Source organism: Notamacropus eugenii, chromosome 7 (genome assembly GCF_028372415.1).
Source record: "Notamacropus eugenii isolate mMacEug1 chromosome 7, mMacEug1.pri_v2, whole genome shotgun sequence".
Taxonomy (NCBI): Eukaryota; Metazoa; Chordata; class Mammalia; order Diprotodontia; family Macropodidae; genus Notamacropus; species Notamacropus eugenii.
In genome coordinates this window covers 13,223,463-13,232,451 of record NC_092878.1, presented here as the reverse complement: position 1 = coordinate 13,232,451, position 8,989 = coordinate 13,223,463, and positions in this window count along the sequence as shown.

Below are 8,989 nucleotides of genomic sequence, written 5' to 3'. Positions count from 1 at the left end.
ACTGGAGATTCCGCCCCCAAGGTGTCCTCCTCCCAGAGTCTTGTTGGGCTGCGCTGGTTGGCCAAGGCTGGACTGGGCTCTGCACTCTGCTCTGCATCTGCCACAACCGACTTTTCCGTTGTCCTTTCAGGTCACTGTGGGCTGGAAATCTCCCCCACTCTGTTGTTCTCCAGTTCAGCTGCTCCAGAATTTGTTGAGAGTCCCTCTCTATGGGTATTTTATGGGCTGTGGGGAGGACCCTGCGTAAGTGTGTCTTTCTAGTCCGCCACCATCCATCTTTCTTACTCTTGAGTGGGAATATCTTGTAGTTGTGACTATTCTGGAATGTGAATCTCAATCTGTCTTTTAATATATATTATATTTTAATATTTTATACTTATTTTATTACATATATGATATTATATAATATTTTAATATATTATAACCTTTATCTTGTTCGAGATTCCTCTACAAGTTACTGGAAATCATCATGGAGAAGGGAAATGTCTAAGGGCATGCGAACACTATGCCAGAATATTGTAAAATTCAATATTGTTTCTGGCAGACTTGTACCTAAAATGTAGAGTACAGCGTTAATATTTTTCTTTGACAGCAAGTGTCCTTCATCTAGAGGTGCTCGGTTCCCTGAACACACCTCCTTTCACTGGGGAAAAAAGTCTCATCTTTGCTGAAGGAGGAATGCTGCTGGAATTGGTTATCCTTAGTTTTCAAAGAGGACCAATGACGTCACAGGCGATGTCCTGCCTTGAATGTTTTGTGTAACGTGTGAATTGAATTTAAGTGAGGCAGAGTTGCACAAAATCTTCAGCCTCACTCTCCTCCTGAGTCTTCAAAGTCCAGTGGCAGGACAAAAGCCAAGACAACGGGTAATAACCCAGGATGCAGTGAATGAACTTGATGTCTTTGATGCCCAACTAAGCTCTACACACTCCACAGCCACCTGCTTCCTCTGTCTTCATGGTGGTTGGAACAAATTGTTCTCATCCACCCATTCTGCCAGAGAAAGTCTTCACATGCTTGGAGTAGACATCCCCCTAACCCACTGACAGGTTTGAATTTGTCAGTCCCTCTTAACCTGGTTTATCCCTTCTGTTGAGATGATTTACTGAGATGTACTGGCTGCGCATGTACAGCTTCTTGGTGAGAACTGGGTGAATCAGGTGGACACCAAAGGTGGATGAGCAGCCCTGAAAAGGGCTTGGCAAGCCCTCACACTAGAGGTGCTCTTCCTCCTGAACATCATATACATCTATGTAGAAAGTATGGAAACTCTCAAACAGGTGACCCAAAAGGACTATGGGAAAGGAGGTATATAATCTTTTCCCTGGCGTATTCACAGGGAGTAAGAATTTGATCTTTCTGATCTGAAATGGAGCATTGTTTCCAGTAAAAGAATGATTAGAATTTGTTCTGAAAGAATTAACATAATTCTTATAGAACGTAGTGATGAGGCTAAGAGCTGGATACATTATTTAATAAGCAGAGTAAGCCTATGCGTAGGAATTTCAAAAAGGAAAGGAACTTTTAAAAGTATTTGACTGTGCTAGTAATCAACATGGCAAAAGTAGCTTAGCCAAACACATCATCTACTGTTATGTGAAACTGATTCAAGGACTAAATCACCCCCTTCCTCATAGAGATTGATAGGCTGATGAAAATGAATCCACCAAAAATTTTATGAAAGTTGAGTACTTGCTGCAGCCTACAAAGAACCTCATTCTGTTACTAGAATCAGGTTTTCTTTCCAAAGTGAGCATTTTCTTGATCTTTTTGTCTCTTTTCTAGGCAGGTCCTTTTGATGAAAGGTCATAAAGACTCTAGAGAAGTCCTATCACTGGTTGCCTAAGCTCATGCTACTGGTACTGGGGCTAGCTAAACCAGCATTTCCTAGAGAGACCCCAAAATATGCTCAAGATTATAGCAATGGAAATGAAAGCATTCTCCAAAGGTATCTGTACTCAGATTCAATGCAATGACCTACAATTGGTGTCCAAACCAGATGATTACTTCATCTTACTCTTATCAATAGGAGGTTAAGTTAGTTTAGGTTGTATTAAAAGGGGCTGGAAAGTGGAGGAAGGTAATATATGTTTCATAGGCTTCCTGATAACTTTTATTAAATGAGTTCACCATTAGGAATGGGATTCACAGAAAATAATCAAGAAGAGTAATTGATCAGATGTTCTGATTGGTATTACTGCCTAATCTTAAATTTATAAATCACTTTAATAAGTGATTTTGTGATAAACTAACCACCATACTCAGGAAAGAAAAAAACAGACTACAAACCAGGAAATGAAATATCCTAATGAAGTTTATTGAAAGATATTCCTTGAGGCCAATAGAGGGCTCTAGAGGGCTGTAGATGCAATGGTTTGGTAGCTTGCTCAGGTAACTCTCAAATTGGGTAGAGACCAGCTAGGAATTGATTGGCAAATTGCAGAGATCCAATCCCTGGAAGGTTGCTGTACGATCTCTATCATCTATTTAGGAAGGGATTCTTAATCTTTGTAAGTGTGTGTGTGTGTGTGTGTGTGTGTGTGTGTGTGTGTGTGTGTGTGTGTGTGTGTGTGTGTGTGTGAGAGAGAGAGAGAGAGAGAGAGAGAGAGAGAGAGAGAGAGAGAGAGAGAGAGAGAGAGACACAAAGACAGAGAGACACAGAGAGAGAGTGACAGAGGGGGAGTTTGGTGAAGTTTACGGACCTCCTCTCAAAATATGGTTTGTTGCCTGTACTCAAAATTAGAAGAAATGTTATTTTCAGTTAGAAATTAGTGAGAATTAAGATATAATTTTTTTCTCCATCTAAGTTCATAGACCCCTTCCTGCCTAAATCTTTCAAGAATCTCTGATCTAAACAGTATAAAGAAATATGATTTCTGATCAGCTCATATAAAGAGAGTGAGGAAGGAAAGTGCCAGCAAATAATGATAGGTCCCCCTGTTACCATCCTTAACAATGGTGCCCCAGTTTCTCCTTTTTATACTAAAAAAACCCAAAACTCTGACAAACACTAAGGACATTTCAGCTTTCTTGTTCCCAGGAATTTTAGATCAGTGGATTGGAGGATCATCATCTTTTTTATTCTTCTTCTCTGTTTAGGATACAGAATTATTATCTATAGGAAGGAGAGTGCTTAAAAAGAACTACTTGACTTGGGCCGAAATCATCCTAATTATCATAATTTTGAAAATGGGGAAAGATCTCAAAAGTATGGGGAATAAACAGAATTAGGCAATTGCACAGAATTTGCATAGGTAAGAGTCCTAATGAGTTTTGTTTACCTCCTAAATAAATATCCTTTTCAGGGCAGATAGGTGGTTCAGTGGAGAGAGTACCAGCCCTGGAGTCAGGCTGACCTGAGTTCAAATGTGGCCACAGACACACTAGCTGTGTGACTCTAAGCAAGTCACTTAACTGCAATTGCCTCCAAAAAACATATCCTTAGCCAGAGGAAATATCTTTGAAGCATTTCCCTAGGCTGGAGAAAAGTAGAGCCCTAAAGGTATAAAAGAGTTTATAATTCAAATGACTATGTATGCACGTATGCATCCTTTAGTAAATAATACCATTTTATTTATAGTTGCAAAGGAAGGATAACACTTGTAGTCACAAAAATCGTAAATAAATAATATATCCTTAAGACTTCCAGGTCACGTGACCAACAAAATGGAAGACTAGATATTTTCTCCAATCTTCGTAAGCTTTCAAATCTCTCCAAAACAGGAATTTTGCACCAATTGATGAAGCAAGTTTAGTTGCCTCCATGATCTATGACATCAAGAACCCAAACAAGACAAAAACTTGATGAGTTAACAGCAGGAAAGGCCATAATCCATAACCCCTATGACAAGGTCAGCTGGCACCCTCTCCCACCCTGACTACCACACTGCAGCAGCAGCAGGGCTAAACAAGCTGACCTATGGGATTACAACAGAACTCAACTCCACATCCCAAACCCAAGTCTTCCTCTTAAGGCCTTGGAGATGCAAACAAAAAGGCAGGAATTTGCTGCTACTCTCATAGCTGTGTGACATTCTGTGGCATAAAGCCTATGCAGGAGATTGGAGGAAAAGAGGAAAAGTGACTTGAAGATACAAATTCCAAAACACAAAACCTTGCTCAGGGTGCAAAAATTGGTGACAGTATTCTGTGCTGCAATACAAATTGACCCAAGTGGAGGAACAGAGGGAATTGGGGCAAGACACATGTTTATGCTTGTATCAGAACTCAACTCTACACTCCAACCCAACTTTCCCTTTGCACATACATACACTTTCCTCCTAGTGCCATGGAGATCTAAACCCCAAAAGGTAAAACTTTGAACAGACTGTGATACTATCACAGAATTCTGCATTTGGGTTAGAGAACCAAGGAAAAAGAGGAAACAAGGGCAAAAGATACAAGTGGGGAGCTGCATCTTACTCCATTAAGACTGAAAGAGCCTAGAATTCAAGTGGGTCCAGGTCTATAACCCAGAAATAACTTGCAGCAGAAACCAATGCTTATGAACTATAAATTGCCTAGAACTTTGAGATCCATCCCCCAGGGAAATTATCATCAAAGGAAAGGGAGTCAGAAAGTGAGTAATAGGGGAAAAAAAGAAAAAAAGACTGAAATTATCAAAGATTTCAAGAAGAACATAGTAAGATCCTGAGCATATGTGGGTAAAACAAATGAGAAAGTATTAGTAGCCTAAGGAAACAGGGCCTCCATATCAAATAAAGAGTTCAGATGTCTATGAATAAGTATTACAAGACAAAGGAAAATGATCTAATACCTAATGAATCAAAGGATCCTGTATATTTTGAAGAGAGCATGGAATCACAGCACATAATTCCTGAGTGGTTTAAAAGAGAAAAAAAGAATTGTGGAAAGAATTTATGTCTTGTACAGAAGAAATAATCAAAAGAACAGAAAAACATGGATCTGTCTATAGTGACAAGAAAAGAAACAAACAAAAGGTAATTAATTGGGAATGAAAACATACAGAGGAAGAAGAGAAGGAAAAACCCAATATTGTTAAAAGAGGGCATGATCTTTCTACAAGCAAAATATACTGACCTTGAGACAGAATGGGTAGAGACAACGTAAGGTTATAGGTTTCCATGATGAGGAAGACAAATTTTAAAAAATGGACACTGCGATGCTAATTATTAATAATAATAATACAAGAAAACTGTCCAGAATGCTGAACAAAGAAAATAATGTACCAACTAAAAGAATCTAGAGATTGCCTTAAGAAAAACAAAAATGAAAACAAAATCCAGGCTGCAAACTCTAAAACATGTAATGGTTAAATTGAATAATTCCTCTGAAAAACAGCAAATTCTGTAAGTGACCAGAAGAAAGACTTTCAAATATAAAGGAAATTCAAATAGCATAATACTGTTCTGTACCTATAAAGAGCTACAAAATGAAAACGAATAATATATTCTGAAAAACAGTAGAGTCCAAAATGTACCCCAATATGATTTATCTTGCAAATGGGAGGCTAACTACAAATGAATATAGGGCAACTGGTAGCACAGTGGATAGAGGGCTGGACCTGAAGTCAGAAAGACCTGAGTTCAAATCTAGCTTCAAACACTAACTACCCCTTAGTTTGCTTTAGCTTCCTCTTTTGTAAAATGAGTTGGAGAAGAAAATGATAAAGTACTCCAAATATCTTTGCCAAGAAAATCCTAAATGTGGCCATAAAAAGTCAGACACCACTAATAATGACTGAACAACAATAATAACATAAATGAAAATAGACGAATTATAAAATTCGACAAAAAAGAGCTATTTGAAACAAGAAAACCAGACTTGAAGAGATTGTTCCTCAAACACCCCAGATAAGAGAAATGAAAGAAGAGTAAATAAATACAGCGATTAAAGATAGCAACAATCAAATAACAACACAGAATCCATTAAGACATATCTTCTTAAATGTATTTAAGGAGACAAGGGTAAAAGAGGAAGTCAAGTAGAAATCATGGTGGAAAAATAAGTCTCTATTCTACAGGTGAATCAGTGCTTTTTCAGGGATTAAATTCCAGAATAGGAGGGCACAGAAGATAGGGGAGGGAGGGAAGATGCTAGAGAGGAATATATGATGTATGCTAATCAAACCAAAGGCTAATAATAAAAGGAAAGAAGACAGGAAGAAAATAGCCTATGGAAGAACGGGGGAGCAGGCAAAGGGAGAGATTAAAAAGTGAAAAAAAAGAGAAAACCGTTTCAGTAGTGGGAGAGGAATACCACTGATCGATACTCTTATGATAAAAGAAAGATATTCTAGATATTCTATAAAGGAAATATGGAGACCTTTGTCAATACATATTAAGCACCTGTTATGTGCCAGGCATTATGTTATATGCTGGGAAGACCTCACAGTGGGTATTATCTGCAGGGATTTAGTACACTCATCCTGCTTCAGCAGAAGAATCAAAGGTCTTAGGGACAATTGATGCCCAGAAGAGTAGGAGGGCATGGAACCAGGATTTTGAGGCATAAGAGAAGGTGGGGAGGGGTTATGATAGAAAAATGGGCAGATTGGTGGAAGGGGTAGTCAGAAGCAAAACACTTGGAGAGGGACAGGGTGAAAAGAAAGAAAGAATAAAATATACAGGGCAGAAATAGGACAGAGGGAAAAATAATTAACGATAGTAACTGAAAAAAATTTGAAGCAAGTTTCTCTAATAAAGGTCTCATTTTTCAAACACATGGAGATCTGAGTTCAATTTCTAAAAGAGTCATTCCTCAATTGACAAATGATCCAAATATATGGGCAGTTTTCAGATGAAGTAACCAAAGCTATCTATAACTATATGAAAAATGCTCTAACTTATTAATGATTGAAGAAATGCAAATTAAAGCAGTTCTGAGTTAATATCTCATAAGTATTAGATTGGCTAATAGGACAGAAAAAGAAAATGACAAATGGTGGAGGGAGTATAGGAAAAATGGGGCATTAATGCACTGTGGGTAGAGTTGTGAATTGATTCAACCATTCTGGAGAGCAATTTGACACTATGCCCCAAAGGCTATAAAACCATGCATACTCTTTGACCTGTCAATACCACTACTAGGTCTGCATCCCAAGAGAGATTGTAAAAAAAGGACTTCTATGTACAAAATATTTATAGTAGCTCTTTTCTCATGGCAAAGAATTGGAAAATGAGGGGAGGCCCGTCAATTGGGGAATGACTGAACAAGCGGTGGTATATGATTGTGGAGGAATACTATTTTGCTATGGGAAATGATGAGCATGATACTCTCAGGAAAGCCTGGAGAGACTGGCATGAGTTGATGCTAAGTGAAATGTACTGTGTACCAAGTAACTACAATATTTTCAGATGATAGCTGTGAATGACTTAGCTATTCTCAACAATACAGTGATGCAAGACAACTCTGAAGGACTTACAATGAAAAATGCTATCCATGTCCAGAGAAAGAACTGATGGCATGTGAACGCAGATTGAAGCATATATTTTTTTACTTTCTTTATTTTTCTTGAGGTTTGCTGTTATTGTCGTTTTGGTCAATGTATTCTTTCACAGCATGACTGCTATAAAATGTTTTGCATGACTTCACATGCATAACATATCAAATTGTTATCTTCTCAATGAAGGGAAGTGGAGAGGGAAGAAGGGAGAGAATTTTGAAATCAAAATTTTTTAAATGAATGTAAAAAATTGTTTTTGCATGTAACTGGGGAAAAATAAAATAATAAATGAAAAATGAAAAAAAAAGAAATGCTTGCTGATTGATTGTGATAGACAATTCAGATATAAAGATAAAAACAAAGCAGTCCCTATGCTCAGGAAACTTACCATCTATAGTAGACAGTATACTGTCTATAGGGGTGGAGGAGTTCAGCATGTTGCTGTGTTTGTCCTTCATTTTCAAAGAGGACCGTGACATCAGGCAAATGGTGACATAACTTGCAGTTGACTTTGATTTGGGTGAGGGATGGTTGTACAAGGTCACCAGTGTCACTTTGTCCTCTAGAGCCATGTGGGTCCAGTGGTCAGATATTCATCAGGATGACTAGAGATGGCCCAGGACGCAATGGGAGACCCTGGCCCTTTTAGGCTAAGGTCTTTTCAGGTTCTCCCTTTGAGTGAGGTAACACTCAATGAGTGAATAGGCCTCCTTAAGAAGTGAGTTAAGGGAAGGTCCCTTTAATTAACAAAAAAAAAAAAAGAAACTGGGAGAGTAAGATCCTTAGGGTTGCTGGTCTAAAGAGAAACAGTTACTACTGATATTCACTCTGAGCCAGCAGGGCTCAAAATACAGCCATTAAGTGGAGCTTGGGCAGGGACCTATTGAGGTCCAATTTATGATCTCCAGAGTGAAATGGGTTTAAGGTTTGGTCTTTGAAGGTGGGGAAGGAGAGAGAGAGAGAGGAATCTAGACAGTAAACTCCAAATTAACTGGGCAGTTTCTGCCCATCAAAATTTACCTTCCTTTGGAGAGAAAGAGGGTGAGGGAGAGGACAAGCTGAGTTACCCATCTGGCTGGGTCCCCATTCAGGCAGCTTGGACTACTCATAGACTGTGTTTGTCCTTTGTTCTCAAAGAGGACCATAACATCAGGGAGATGATGACGTGACTTGCAGTTCATAAGAAAATACAAAACATATTCATATTGTAGTTAATACATCGACTGGGGGATCAGGAAAGACCTGTTATAGGAGGTGGCACCTGATCATTGCTTGGAAGTGAGCTAGGGAAGTACACTCACAGGTGCAGGTAAGAACGCCAGACGTAGAACAGAGTTTGGCAAAGATATACAAACAGAAGAGAGGAATGCCATATGTGGGTAACATCCTCAGTAATTTCAATTGAAATGGTGAGCAAGTAAATGAGAATGATATGAAGTAAGACTGAAAAGGTAGAGGGGATGCAGATTGTGAATGGCTTTACATGACAGGCTTAGGATGGTTATTATTTTATCCTAGAAGTAGTAGGAAACTATTGAGGGTTTTGGAGTAGGGGAGTGATAT